At 35.8% G+C, this 15,651-nt stretch overlaps 1 long non-coding RNA gene across 1 annotated transcript in view; it reads left to right on the top strand.

The window, feature by feature from the left end:
- LOC132165258 (uncharacterized) overlaps nt 1–15,573 on the top strand; it is a 31,473-nt gene extending 15,900 nt beyond the window's left edge. Inside the window, exon 3 of the long non-coding RNA XR_009438476.1 lies at nt 15,338–15,573. This is a non-coding gene — a long non-coding RNA (uncharacterized LOC132165258). The remainder of the gene's footprint in view (nt 1–15,337) is intronic.
- The last annotated feature ends 78 nt before the right edge of the window (nt 15,574–15,651 follow it).

Below are 15,651 nucleotides of genomic sequence, written 5' to 3'. Positions count from 1 at the left end.
CCCTCGATCTGGTATGATTGAAGCCCTACTTGCTGCCCTGGATAACTTGGATGATGAAGAAGACGAGACGTCTAAACCATCTGCCGAAAAGCCTATCCAGGTTCCCCCTTATTTTGAAGACTCACAAGACTACTATCCCTACCCAGGGGTTGAAGACATGTGAATGGTTGGCCTCAGAACGGCCCTCAGATATCAGTTTGCTGTCTAGCCTCTCATAATGGCTAGTTTTCTCAGGTTTTCCCAGACTTGCTCCATAACGGCCAGAATTGTTCGAGATCGACAGAACTAGCTCATAACGGCTGGTTTTCGAGTTTTGGTTCTCCTTGATCTTAGACGAATCACTGTTCACTTTTACTGTTCATGTCCGGACGACACGCGCAGGATTACTGTTCAAGATTTGTCTGCCGACACTACAGTGCCGACAGCTACTGTTTCAGGGCGATTCAATTCTGTTTGAATATCCCAAATCAGCAAAATTGATTTTAACAGATCCATCCATATATTGTTGGATGTAATCAAGATTAGAGGCATCGTTAACTACTCGAGAAGATTTTGCAACACCTTCCAAAAGCCATTCGTTGGGGAGGTCAATCTCAGCCCATCGAATCATTTTTGGAGTTTTAATATGAGCATTCTGAGTAGAACTTTGAATCAACAGAGTCGATTCGCCTGGATTCTTAAGTACAGCTCTAGGATCCAGATTTGTTTTCATCAATTTGTAATAAATACGATAGATGATAGCAACAGAATGGCTACCTTCTTCCATATTATATCCTGATGTGAGTATATTCAGCGTTAGAGCCTTCAGAATATGAACATCAGTTAAAGAAAGAGACATATTTGGGAAAACATCAAAGTGGACAGGACCACCAAATAATGATGACTGAATCATGCCAATAATGCTGGTTTTAAAATCAAGAAACCTAGCATCACGCAAATAAAGCAAAACAGAAGCATTAATACCGAGTCGAGTCAAAGGCTTGACTGCAACTTGGACAAAACCAATATGCAAAAATCTGTATTTTTTAGCAAGAGCATCATTAACAAATTTCTTGTTGAACAAGGTAATAGTCTGATTATTACCTGAAACCGCAAAAGTTTGTTCAACAGTTTTGACAGAATATTGAATTTTAAAAGAAGACTGAAACCAAGTAGTATTGTAGACATCCTTAGCGTCCAGCTTAGGGATGTTCCACTTACTGAAATCATTATCACCATCAACAGAAATATTTTCATAGTTAACCACGTCCGGTGGCAAACTGGAATTAGAGCTAACAGAAGAATTAGATCTCCACATTATGACACACAAACTAAACTCAAAATCACACACTGGGTGAAGTCTTAGAGGATCTCATCCTAGGTACTCACTCACTGGTTAAACTTCCTAAGCATGTCCTTTCTAAACGCTTAACTATCCACACATACCCTTGGCCTAACATACAGGTTACGCAGACCCTTGGCCTAGCCCTCAGCACCTACTTAATGCCCTAACACGCCAAACTCAGGCTTTCAACGGGACTTACAGGTTCGCAAACTGAGGTGACGGGGTGGTAACTTGAAACTGTACTGACGGGGTGGTGGACTACCGTAAAGCAACTAGAACCTCGACACAGAGAAAGGATAACAGGGGGTAAGCAAAGAGGAGAAGAGCAAGACTATACTCAGGGGGGGAGAAAGAGAGCAGGGTGTACATCAAGGCAGCAAAGAGATCAGAACTCTTATGGCTCTGATACCAAGGAGGGGTGGGGGTGGAAGCGCAGTATGCATATAATTGTCATACCGCCACTTTGGACGGTTCTACTGCTTTGATTTACAACTGCTTATTTTCTGCATTCTATTTTCCTCTGTTTATGAAAATTGTGTTAAATTTGAGAACTGTGTCGGTTCTTGCTGCAACACAAAAACTTGTTCAATGATGTCTAAATCAGAAGAACAAGAAGATTTGCTTTTAACTTTGATTTCAAAAATTGATAATCCTGAGTTAAAAGAAGAGTATCTTAAAAAACTTAAGAAACTCATGTTGAAAGATTTTGAAAAACCAGCTACTTCCAAAATCTCTCTTGAAGACACTTTGAAACGTTTTTCAAATCCGAAAAACAAAGTGCTTACTGTCTCAGATTTGCAGCATGAGATTAGTAACATCAAGAAAGATATTGTGAAATTGCAAACTGACTTGCAAGCTGTTAAGACTGAGAACAAAGATTTACAACAACAGCTGCTGCTGATAAATCTTAACAAATGTTTTTCAGAAAGTGCTTCCAGTAACGAAGACACTAAAAAATCTGAGCATAATGATGAGGCTGAATCCACCTATAAACCTCTCTCTGATGAGGTTAAGGTTGTCAGTATGATTAGTAAAAAATGTTCCTCCCAAATGGTATTCAAAAGTTCATATCCGTATTTCTGATGAATATGCTTTTGATGTCATTGCTTTAATTGATTCTGGTTCTGACTTGAATTGCATTCAAGAAGATTTTGCTCCCAGAAAATATTTTGAAACATCCACTGAAAAATTGAATTCTGCCAGTGGAAACAAGTTGCCTATCAAATATGAACTCCGCAATGTTCATGTTTGCCATAATAATGTTCATTTTCATACTTCTGCAATTCTTGTTAAGAATATGAAAGAAAAAGTAATTCTTGGCATGCCTTTTCTTGCTTTACTTTATCCATTTTCTATTAATGAAATTGGTGTTTCAACTGTTAAGTTTGATTCTGATATTCAATTCCAATTTGCTTCTAAATTTGAAATTGATATTAACAGGTTAAGTAATAGGTTTCCAGGACTAGAGTCTGATGAGTACCCTATTCCCATTAGGACTTTATCCTGTTTAAACACTCCCCCTGACGGTCGTGTTTTGCCTACAATTCTTGTTCATCCTTACCCTAAGCACATGGCGCATATTATTATTACTGCTTTACTTTATATTAAAATAATTTTAAAATTATTTTGTACTATTTTAAAAATTTTCACATCTTTATTCCTAATTTCTTTCCTTTTGAAATTTTGCAATGCCACCATGGCAGGCAAAAAAGATAAAGATAAAGTTGTTTCCAAGGCTTTGACTATAAAGTCAGAGTCTTCCATTGCTCCCATTGCTTCTCCTTTACCCTTTTCATCTGTTGTCTTAACCAACAGATTTACTCCTTTCAATCCTGGTTCCCAGGTTTCCTACTCCAGCACCCTTGCTGCTCCCTATGATCCCTTTGCGGACCCTTCCCAGAAACCATCCTAAACCCTTATTCCCAAAATTTATTTTTTGTTGAATTAAATCGGGTCTCCTCTTCCCTTTCCCCTGGAGATATTGCCGTCTCTTATTTTCCTCCAAATTTTCATTGGATCCCTGAACATCCTTTGAAAAATTTGGCTTATTATTCTGCTATCTTGAAACAAACAGGTTATGTTTTCTTCAAAGCTATTCCAGACAGGCTTAATCCCCAGAAAACAATTTACCACAGTGTTTATTTCAAGAAAATTATTTCTGAAAAAGAATGGGGAAATCACCCCTCTGCTTCCAGGTCCCTTAATGGGTTCAACATTCCTTGTAATTATTATGATTACATTGATGCCTATTTTAAATTTCTGCTTCATCAAACCTCGAAATTTGAACATTCTTGGTTTATCAGTTTTGATAAAGACTTCTGCGGTATCCTTCCTCTCTGGTTCTCCAGGTGGTGGAACCAATTTGGTCTTCTCCCTGATATTCTCCCCCTCCAACTTGTTGATGCTTTTCAATTGTTTAAAAGCCACTTCAAGGTTGATTCCTATGGAGCTAAGTTTTCTACTATGCTTCATTTTGTTAAAAAATTCAAAATTCCTTGGATTTTGAGATGGCAATATCACCTCTCAGAAGACAAAATTCAAAGACACTGGTATATCAAATGGTGGGATAAATGCTCACTAAATGATTCCATTGTCCTTGCTGTTAAAAACATGGCTCACACCCCCAAGGCCCTTCCTGCCCCAAAGGCGTCTGCTTTGTCCAATTTATTAATTCCCCCCAGTGCTTTCTCCTCTCCAAAAAGAGAAAAAGAAAGTTCCCCTGTTTCCTCCCATTCGGCCTCTTCAAGTTCTTCAAAGAAGAATTCTTCCAAGAAGAAAGAAATGATTGAAGCCCTACTTGCTGCCCTGGATAACTTAGATGATGAAGAAGATGAGACGTCTAAACCATCAGCTGAAAAGCCTATCCAGTCCCTCCTTATTTTGAAGACTCACAAGACTACTATCCCTATCCAGGGGTTGAAGACATGTGAATGCTTGGGCTCATAACGGCCCTCAAATTTCAGTTTTTATCTAGCCTCTCAAACGGCTAGTTTTCTCATGTTTTCCAAGATTGGCTCCATAACGGCCAGAATTGTTCAGATCGACAGAGCTAGCTCATAACGGCTGGTTTTCGAGTTTTTGGTTTTGGTTCTCCTTGTTCTTAGACGGATCACTGTTCATCACTATTTGGAGTTACTGTGCAAAATCACTGTTCACTTTTACTGTTCATGTCCGGACGACACGCGCAGGATTACTGTTCAGATGCACTATTCACCCACTGTTCAAGATTTGTCTGCCGACACTACAGTGCCGACAACTACAGTTTCAAATTGATTGCTTTCACTGTTCAGACTGGCGCCAGACGTGCCTGTACTGTTTACTTTTACTGTTTTCTTTTGACCGCATTAACGCGGCTCATGATTGGAATTTACTGTTTATGCTTTTGCTCAGTTTATTTAACGGGCTCCCCTCCCCCTTTGTAAGGCATAAGTTTTTTAGGTGACTCTACCCTCACCAGAAACTATCTAGCCATTCCCCTTCAGATTCTTCTTCTTCTTCCCTGTCCCTTACTTCAGTAAGTTCTAACGCTTACTTCTGTAAAGGTTTTATCATATAATCTATAACGATTATCTGTTTTGCTTCTTCTCAACTATTTTAATTTCAGTTTTATATTTTGATTATATAATTGTCATACCGCCACTTTGGACGGTTCTACTGCTTTGATTTACAACTGCTTATTTTCTACATTCTATTATCACCTCCCCTCATCCCTGCATCTATATGCAGTCTGCGCTTCCACCCCCACTCCGTCGTCATCCGTTAGGGGATGATTTTTGGTGGAATAAAAAGCAGACGAAACTTGGGAATCGGTAGAAATTCCTTTGAGTTTCAAACCAGGATTAACTGTGGGATGAAGATGAGGAGAATCGTTAAGGGATTCTTCGACATCTTTATCTCGACGACGGAGTCCTTCTGAGGTTGTTGAACCAGCAAAAGAATTCCTTCGTTCGTTAATCAACAGGGGACGTTCAATTCTGTTTGAATATCCCAAATCAGCAAAATTGATTTTAACAGATCCATCCATATATTGTTGGATGTAATCAAGATTAGAGGCATCGTTAACTACTCGAGAAGGTTTTGCAACACCTTCCAAAAGCCATTCGTTGGGGAGGTCAATCTCAGCCCATCGAATCATTTTTGGAGTTTTAATATGAGCATTCTGAGTAGAACTTTGAATCAACAGAGTTGACTCGCCTGGATTCTTAATTACAGCTCTAGGATCCAGATTTGTTTTCATCAATTTATAATAAATACGATAGATGATAGCAACAGAATGGCTACCTTTTTCCATATTATATCCTGATGTGAGAATATTCAGCGTTAGAGCTTTCAAAATATGAACATCAATTAAAGAAAGAGACATCTTGGGAAAAACATCAAAGTGGACAGGACCACCAAATAATGATGACTGAATCATGCCAATTATGATGGTTTTAATATATATATATATATATATTTCAAATTTAGATTCTCTATTCTTTTTGGGAGGTTTTGAAAATTTAGGTTTATTAAATTTTCTTTTCTTGTGGCTATTGTAATATGGAGGGGGTGATTTCATGAAAGCTTTAGATTTCTTCCTTTGCGTTCTGGAGGAAGCAATAGGAGGTAATCCAAACTGTTCACATCCGAATTTTGTCTTGCCTAAACACCCCCCTGACGGTCGTGTTTTTCTTGAATTCTTTGTTCATACCTGTCCCCAGCACATGGCGCATATTATTATTACATTTGTGCAAAAACTAGTTTTGACATTATTTTGCATATATTTTATAAAAATTTTAACCATTCTGGTTCTGATTACTTTCCTTATGAATTTTTGCAGTGCCTAAATGGCCAGCAAAAAGGATAAAGAGAAAGTCGACTCCAAGGCTCTAACTTTAAAATCAGAGTCTTCCCTTGCTTCTTCTTTGCCTATTTCTTCTGTTGCCATAACCAACAGATTTTCTCCATTCTTTCCTGATTCTCAGATGTCGTACTCAAGTACACTTGCCTCCTCTTATGATCCCTTTTCTGATAGATCAAAAAATCCCTTCATTAGGTATGATAAAACGTCTGCCTATATGACTCTCCCTTATTCTCAAAATTTATTCTTTGTCGAATTAAATCGTTCTTCCTCTTCTAAATCTGCCGGAGATATTGCCCTCTCCTACTTCCCTCCAAACAAACTGATTCCTGAACATCCCCAGAAAAATTTGGCCTATTATTCTGCTGTCTTAAAACAAACTGATTCTGTCTCTTTCAAAGCTATTCCTGAAAGAAGTAATCCTCAGAAGATACTTTATCATAGTGTCTATTTCAAAAGGATTATCACTAAAAAGGAATGGGGTAATCATCCCTCTGTCGTAAAATCCCTTAACGGATTTTCTATCCCTTGCACTTATTATGACTATATCGATGCCTGGTTTAAATTCTTGCTTTATCAAATCTCGATTTTTTATCATTCTTGGTTTGTTAATTTTGACAAAAATTTCTCTGGTATCCTTCCTCTTTGGTTCTCCAGATGTGGAACCAATTTGGCCTTCTCCCTGATATTCTCCCTCTCCAACTAGTTGAAGCTTTTCAATTGTTCAAGAACAACTACAAAGTTGATTCTTATGGCTCTAAGTTTTCAACTATGCTTTATTTTGTCAAAAAATACAAAATTCCTTGGATTCTGAAATGGCAATATCACCTTTCAGATGATAAGATCCAACGACAGTGGTTTGTCAAATGGTGGGATAAATGCTCACTAGTTGATTCCATTGTTATCTCTGTCAAAGAAATGTCTCAAGCCCCCAAGGCTCATGCTTTGCCACTAACGGCTAAAACCCCACTCTTAATTACTCCCAGTATTTTCTCTTCCCCAAAAGAAGAACAGAAAATATCCCCTGTTTCTTCTCCCTCCAATTCATCTAGTTCTTCCAAGAAGAAATCTTCTTCAAAGAAGAAAGAGAAAATCAAAGCTCTCCTTGCTGCCCTTGAAGATGATTCTGACAACGACGATGAAGAAGAAAAATCTGCATCGTCCCAGAAGCCCCTTCAAGCTTCCCCATATTATGAAGACACACAAGACTACTATCCCTACCCAGGGATTGAAGATTTGTGAACTAATGGCCCCTTAACGGCTAAAATTCCTTGTTCTCAGTTTTGGCCCATAACGGCCTCGGATTTCCTAAGTGTTCCGACGAAAAAGAACTGCTACCATTATATTAACGGCTGGTTCTCAGTTCACTGTTCATAACAACAGAAAACTTTCCATTATTTAAAAGATCTTCAACGGATCACTGTTCATCACTGTTTGAAGTTACTGTGCAAAATCACTGTTCACTTTTACTATTCATTGTCACGAGGAACACTGTACAGGATTACTGTTCAGACGCACTATTCACTGTTTAAGATTTGTCTGCCAATACTACAGTGTCGACAGCTACTGTTCCGAATTGACTACTTTCACTGTTCCAGATTGGCGCTAAACGTGCCTCTACTGTTCACTTTTGACCGCATTAACGAGGCATCTGCTTTACTATTTGGTTCATGATTGTATTTTGTGTTTTTTTTTAATGTAATTGGCCTATATAATGGGCTCCCCTCTCCCATTGTAAGGCTGAAGCAATTTACCAAAGACTAAGAGGAGAAGAACAAGACTATACTCAGGGGGTCAAGAGAGAGCAGGGTGTACATCAAGTAACAAAGAGATCGGAACTCTTAGGGCTTTGATACCAAATGGGAGCTCTCGTCCGACAAAGACTCGAGGGGCACGACGCCAGGTTGCTTATGCCTGACCAACCCGAACTCCAAGCGTGAGGGACGGCTTTCCCCGTCATGGCCTACACCCGTACCTACCAAAGCATCCGTGTCCTAGCACTTGAACGGACACGAACCTGCCGCAGGAGAGCCTCTCCGTACCCAACTGGAGAGTGAGAGGATCAGCAATCTATTTTGGCTCTGATACCAACAACGGAGGGAGAGGAAGCACAGTATGCATATAGATGCAAGGAGTAGGGGAGAGATGTACATGCAATAAGATAATTTAAAACAAAGCAGTAAAACCAGCCATGAATAGTTGTATAATCAAAATAAAGAACTGAAATTAAAGATAGTTAAGGAGTTTGATAAACAAAGCTTGATATAAGCTTAAATCGTTACAGATTAGATAAAGCTTACAAAAATACATGATAAAGCTTACTCAAGTAAGTGACAGAGAAGAAGAAATGATAAGAGTAGGCGAATGGCTAGAGAGCAAAGGAGCTTCAGAAGATGAAGGTCTCTGGTAAATTGCTTATGCCTTATAATGGGAGAGGGGAGCCCGTTATATAGGCCAATTACATTTAAAAAAAAAAAACAAAATACAATCATGAACCAAATAGTAAAGCAGATGCCTCGTTAATGCGGTCAAAAGTGCACAGTAGAAGCACGTTCAACGCCAATCTGGAACAGTAGCTGTCGACACTGTAGTGTCGGCAGACAAATTTTGAACAGTGAATAGTGCGTCTAAACAGTAATCTTGTACAGTGTCGTCCATGACAATGAACAGTAAAAGTGAACAGTGATTTTGCACAGTAACTTCAAATAGTGATGAACATTGATCCGTTGAAGATCTTTAGATAATTGCTGTTGTTATGAACAGTGAACTGAGAACCAGCTGTTAATGGAATGGTAGCAGTTCTTTTTCGTCAAAACTCTTGGGAATTCCGAGGCCGTTATAGGCCAAAACTGAGAACAGGGAAATTTAGCCGTTAAGGGGCCATTGGTTCACAAATCTTCAATCCCTGGGTAGGGTCTTCTCTGGGACGATGCAGATTTTTCTTCTTCTTCGTCATTGTCAGAATCATCTTCAAGGGCAGCAAGGAGAGCTTTGATTTTATCTTTCTTCTTTGAAGAAGATTTCTTCTTGAAAGAACTAGATGAATTGGAGGGAGAAGAAACAGGGGATATTTCCTTTTCTTCTTTTGGGGAAGAGAAAATACTAGGAGTAATTAAGAGTGGGGATTTAGCCGTTAGTGGCAAAGCATGAGCCTTGGGTGCTTGAGATATTTCTTTGACAGTGATAACAATGGAATCAACTAGTGAGCATTTATCCCACCATTTGACAAACCACTGTCGTTGGATCTTATCATCTGAAAGGTGATATTACCATTTCAGAATCCAAGGAATTTTGTATTTTTTGACAAAATAAAGCATAGTTGAAAACTTAGAGCCATAAGAATCAACTTTGTAGTAATTGGAAAGCTTCAACTAGTTGGAGAGGGAGAATATCAGGGAGAAGGCCAAATTGGTTCTACCATCTGGAGAACTAGAGAGGAAGGATACCAGAGAAATTTTTGTCAAAATTAACAAACCAAAAATGATTAAAAATCGAGGTTTGATAAAGCAAGAACTTAAACCAGGCATCGATATAGTCGATATAGTCATAATAAGTGCAAGGGATAGAAAATCCGTTAAGGGATTTTGCGACAGAGGGATGATTACCCCATTCCTTTTCAATGATAATCCTTTTGAAATAGACACTATGATAAAGTATTTCTTCTGGGGATTATTTCTATCAGGAATAGCTTTGAAAGAGATAGAATCGGTTTGTTTTAAGACAGCAGAATAATAGGCCAAATTTTTCTTGGGATGTTCAGGAAACCAGTGAAAATTTGGAGGGAAGTAGGAGAGGGCAATATCTCCGGCAGATTTAGAAGAGGAAGAACGATTTAATTCGACAAAGAATAAATTCAGAGAATAAGGGAGAGTCATATAGGCAGACGTTTTATCATACCTAATGAAGGAATTTTTTGATCTATCAGAAAAGGGATCATAAGAGGAGGCAAGTGTACTTGAGTACGACATCTGAGAATCAGGATAGAAGGGAAATAATCTGTTTTTAAAGTCAGAGCCTTGGAATCGACTTTCTCTTTATCCTTTTTGCTTGTCATTGTGGCACTGCAAAAATTCATAAGGAAACTAATTAGAACCAGAATAGTTAAAATTTTTATAAAATATATGCAAAATAATGTCAAAATAATTTTTTGCAAAAATGAAATAATAATATGCGCCATGTGTTGGGATAGGTATGAACAAAGAATTCTGGGAAAACACAACCGTTAGGGGGGTGTTTAAGCAAGATAAAATTCTGATGGGAATAGGGTCCTTATCCAACTTCTAGATCTGGGGACTGCCTAAACTTAATATCCAACCTATTAATATCAATTTCAAATTTTGAAGCAAAATGTATTTGAATATTAATACCAAATTTAACAGTTGAAACACCAATCTCGTCAACAGAGAATGGATAAAGCAAAGCAAGGAAAGGCATTCCAAGAATTACTCTTTCGCTCATATTTTTGACAAGAACAGTAGGAATATGAAAATGAATATTATCACAACGGACATAAGCATTATTCAATTCAAAATCAATGTGCAATTTGTTTCCACTTGCAGAGTCAAGTTTCTGCGTTGATTTTTCAAAATATTTGCTAGAAATAAATCCTTCTTGAATACAATTCAAATCAGAATCAATTAAAGCAAAAACATCAAAAGCATAATCAGGGGAAATGGTAATTTTGACTTTTGAATACCATCTGGGAGGAACAATTTTACTGATCATACTGACAATCTTAACTTCATTAGACAAAGATTTATGACTGGATTCAGCCTCATCATCATGCTCAGTTGTTTCGTTATCAGAAACACTTCCTGGAAAACATTGGTTAAGATTTAAAAGCAAAAGTTTTTGTTGTAAATCTTTGTTTTCGATATTAACATTTTGCAAGGCAATTTGCAAGTTGACAATATCTTTCTTGATGATACTAATCTCATGTTGCAAGTCTGAGATAGTAACAACCTTGAATTTTTGTTTTGAAAATCATTTCAAGGTATCTTCAAGAGAGATTTTAGTGCCAACAGGTTTTTCAACATCTTTGGTCATGAGTTTCTTAAGTTTTTTAAGATACTCTTCTTTTAAATCAGGATTATCAATTTTTGAAATTAGGGTAAGAAGTAAATCTTCTTGTTCTTCTGATTTGGTCAGGACAGAATAAGTTTTTGGATTGCAGCAAGATTCAGTACAACCAAAATTGACACAATATTAGAGGCAGAGTGATAATCAGAATCAGAGGAAGATAGAAAATCATTATCAGAAGAATAATCAGAAAATGCATTGTTTTGAAAAATTCTAAAGATTTTTTGCTTATCATCGTCATTAAAAAATATAAGCAAAAAATCTTTAGAATTTTTCAAAACAATGCATTTTCTGATTATTCTTCTGATAATGATTCTCTATCTTCCTCTGATTCTAATTATCACTCTGCCTCTGATATTTCTGTAAATTGTGTCAATTTTGGTTGTCCTGAATCTTGCTGCAATCCAAAAACTTGTTCTATCCTGACCAAATCAAAAGAACAAGAAGACTGTCGATTTGAACCTGATTTTATCTTGAGGCCCCTTGATTGATGCGACGCTACATTGTGTAGACCTGTGTTGCACTGTTCAATATGGGTTTTTTGTACTTGTTTGTTAAATGTACTCATACGATTCTTATTTATAAAAATAAAATAAAAAAATACACAAATGGCATTAATTTTCTATATGCTGTTTGCAGAACTTTGATCAATCTCCACAACATAGATTATTGGATTAGAACTGCGAACTCATGGAATGCAGTTACATTACATTCCATCTATAAAACTTTCTGAGGCAAAGCAATACAGTTTAATACGCATGGGTGATGGGACATCTAAAAGAGCCCTTTTTTGTGCTTCTCTGACATTTTATGTCCATAATTATGTATGTCGCTGATAAAATATATGATATTAGAAGGACTTATTTTGCTACTGGCATATCTATTGCCTTGTTTGGAAAACCCTTGGGGGGTTTTTCAAAAGGGAAATTTTGTTTTAGGGTACCACTTTGAGTTAAGAGAGGATATTGCTATTTTTTTTCTTTTTTTTAAGAACTGAATTTACAACTACATATTTCTGTTTACTGAACACAATCTAGGTGATCTGGACCCGCCTGGATAAGTTATTGGATTCTTAAATTGCCTTGTGAAATTGCCATACAGTTGCTGATGACAACTCAAAATATGATGGTCACCACCAGAAAAAGTTTAGTTCACAAACATGTAAGAATGTGCTTCCACATGCCTTTTGTAGCCAAGTGGTATTTCTCCCACTTCAGAGGGGAGAGGCCTTCTTGTTCAACCAATATTTCTTTTCTTGGAGGGTGGGGAAGGGTGTTGATATGAGGAGAGTGATGCAGTGTGACGTAGTGGGTTGCAAAGACAAGCAACAAATAACTCAAAACTCTTCTCAACAACTAAGATTCTATCGAGGGGATAGAGGAAAATAGAAGAAAAACTCGGTATGAATTTCCTTATTGAAACTATTCAAATATATCAAAGCTCCATTTTAGGTTGTCTAACAAGTATTTATAAGCAACAAACTCCTAAACCTAGTAGAACTTTAAAATAAGTCGGTTTAACAAAACTTATACAACTCATTAGAAGAGGCTCACTTATTCGTCTGTACGTAGGAGTGTCAATGCAGGCGATTAGAAACCGCCCGCTAACAGCTAACCGCCTTTTTATATAATATATTTTTATAATTATAATTATAGTAATATTTATACTTATAATAACATAATCACTTATCATTAAATCACAATTTTTTTTTTTAGATAATTAAATCACAATTTGAGTATTAATATATTATCGCTATAATTTATATGATTATATCACATGATCAATTGATCATTAAATCATTTGATTATATAATAACAAATTATACATATATAATATGACATAACTCATAAGTATACCAATTCATACTAATACAACAATTAAGTATCTAGAGACTTAGTTCTAATGTATGTTACAAACTTATAAGTCTATATATGTTATAAATTATAATTATACATATATGCATATGAATAATATAAATGTATAAGATCAATACTTAATCATATGAATTTCAATGACAATTCAAATACTTTATTCCAGTTAACTCATAAGTATACAAATTCATACTAATATAACAATTAAGTATCTAGAGACTTAGTTCTAATCTATGTTATAAATTATAATTATACATATATGCATATGAATAATATAAATGTATAAGATCAATACTTAATCATATGAATTTCAATGACAATTAAAATACTTTATTCCAATTAATCAAATTATTAATGTACAATGATAATGTGATTCGTATAATATCAAATTAAGTAATTGGCATTAGATTCAATAATATGTTACTTATAATCACAATTGAAGTATTAATGTATTATCATTCTAATTTATATGATTATATAATAACAAATTATACATATATAATATGACATAAGTCATAAGTATACCAATTCATACTAATACAACAATTAAGTACCTAGAGACTTAGTTCCAATGTATGTTATAAACTTATAAGTCTACATATGTTATAAATTATAATTATACATATATGCATATGAATAATATAAATGTATAATATCAATACTTAATCATATGATTCAATGAAAATTCAAATACTTTATTCAAGTTAATCATATTATTAATGTATAATGATAATGTGATTCGTATAATATCAAATTAAGTAATTGACATTGGATTAAACAATGTGTCACTTATAAACACATTGTCATTATAATTGACAATGAAGTATTAATGTATTATCATTCTAATTTTAGTAACATTATCACTATAATTGATATGATTATATCACATGATGAATTGATCATTAAATCATATGATTATATAATAACAAATAATACATATGATCATATATAATATGACATATAATCATATATATCATATGTTTATTTGAACTTCTTTTATATGTTGTGTTGAATTTTATATATATATAGTGTTTGTGTGTATGTGTTTTTTTTAAAAAAAAAAAAAAAGTTAACCGGTTATGATTTAATATTTAAGGAATTTTTTAAAAGTACAAGTAAATGTAAATTTGGGGTCAAATATTTTTTATTTTTCAATATGGGCTCTTTTATAGCAATTGGGCCTAAGAAGACACTAAAAATACAAAAAACAAATGAGGGAAAAAATGCTACAATAATTTTTTTTAAAAAAAAAAGCCCAAAAAAAGCTTAAAAAGCCAAATTTTGAAAAAGCGACTAGCGAGCAGTTATCTATTTCACTAGCCGCTAACCTAACCGCTAATTACCTAGCCGTTAGTGGTTGCAGTTAGTGAAATCTACTAACCGCTAAGGCAGTTACGGTTAGCGGTTATTGCAATAACTGCTAACCGTAACCGTATTGACACCCCTATCCGTACGAGCATAGAAAATAAAGAAAAATATGACATTTTATTCCTCGTTCAAACGAGCTTCGGACGAGATAGCAAACGAGAGCTACTGGAAGCCTTTGGGTTCATCTCGTCCAAACGGGACCTCAAACAAGGGCTTCTAGAAGTTTCTTGGGTTGACTCGTTTGCAATCTTGGTCAGACGAGATAGCAAACGAGCCCTTCTGGTTGCCTTGTTTGCAATTTTGTTCGAACGAGTTAGCACACGAGCCTTTTTGTGCTTCTCCTGCTGTATTCTACAATAGCTCGTTTGAATGAGCTTGTGATTTCGTTCTAACACACCTGTCTAGAACAGTCTTCTGGACACTTGAGTTTGCTCCCAACTTCCTCGTGAACTCCCATGCACCCCTCGATCTACATCAAGGGGAGAGCTCCCCTATTATGCAATTTTACCATACTAGAAATAGAAAAAAATGAGTAACAAAAAGAGAAAAGAGGGGACGTCTATTTTAATATTTACTTAAGTACTGAAATTTTACATGTTCTTAACAATAATACATAAAATAGAAAGAAATAGAATTATAAGTTTGCCAAGATACTGATATATCTTTCCACATTTCGTAGGCATTTGGCAACCAGAGCCTAGTGTTAGGTAGATATGAATTCTGCTATGCTTCCTACTTGATAATTTAGCTTTTGTGTTCTGTTGGCTGCCAAGACATGACCCTCAAATCCTAGTTTGGTTTCCTCTATTTAAACAAAACTTAACATCTCTACTTGGATCTTGTATCAACCGACAGGTGCAGCTGAATTCCTCTCAGTAATTATGTTCAAGTCCTGGATGTCTAGGTGTTGCAGCTGGAATTCACTCTTGCAGGAGAGATTATTAACCATGTATAATCAATGTGCACAGCAATGTAAATGATGGTTATGATACAATTAACCAGTATCCTGGATTTTTTTTGGAATCGAGAGATGCATAGTAATAGCATTGGGTCATGCCGAATTGTATTTTGAAATTCCTTGTTAATTTATTCTTACAAGCCATAATGCAATCTGCAATGATTTTTTCAAACCCCATCAATGAATTGGATACGATGTTGATAATCAACGT

Source organism: Corylus avellana, chromosome ca11, assembly GCF_901000735.1.
Source record: "Corylus avellana chromosome ca11, CavTom2PMs-1.0".
In the NCBI taxonomy this organism is placed as follows: domain Eukaryota; kingdom Viridiplantae; phylum Streptophyta; class Magnoliopsida; order Fagales; family Betulaceae; genus Corylus; species Corylus avellana.
Note: the sequence above shows the minus strand (reverse complement) of the source record. Positions and strands in the feature narration are given on the sequence as shown.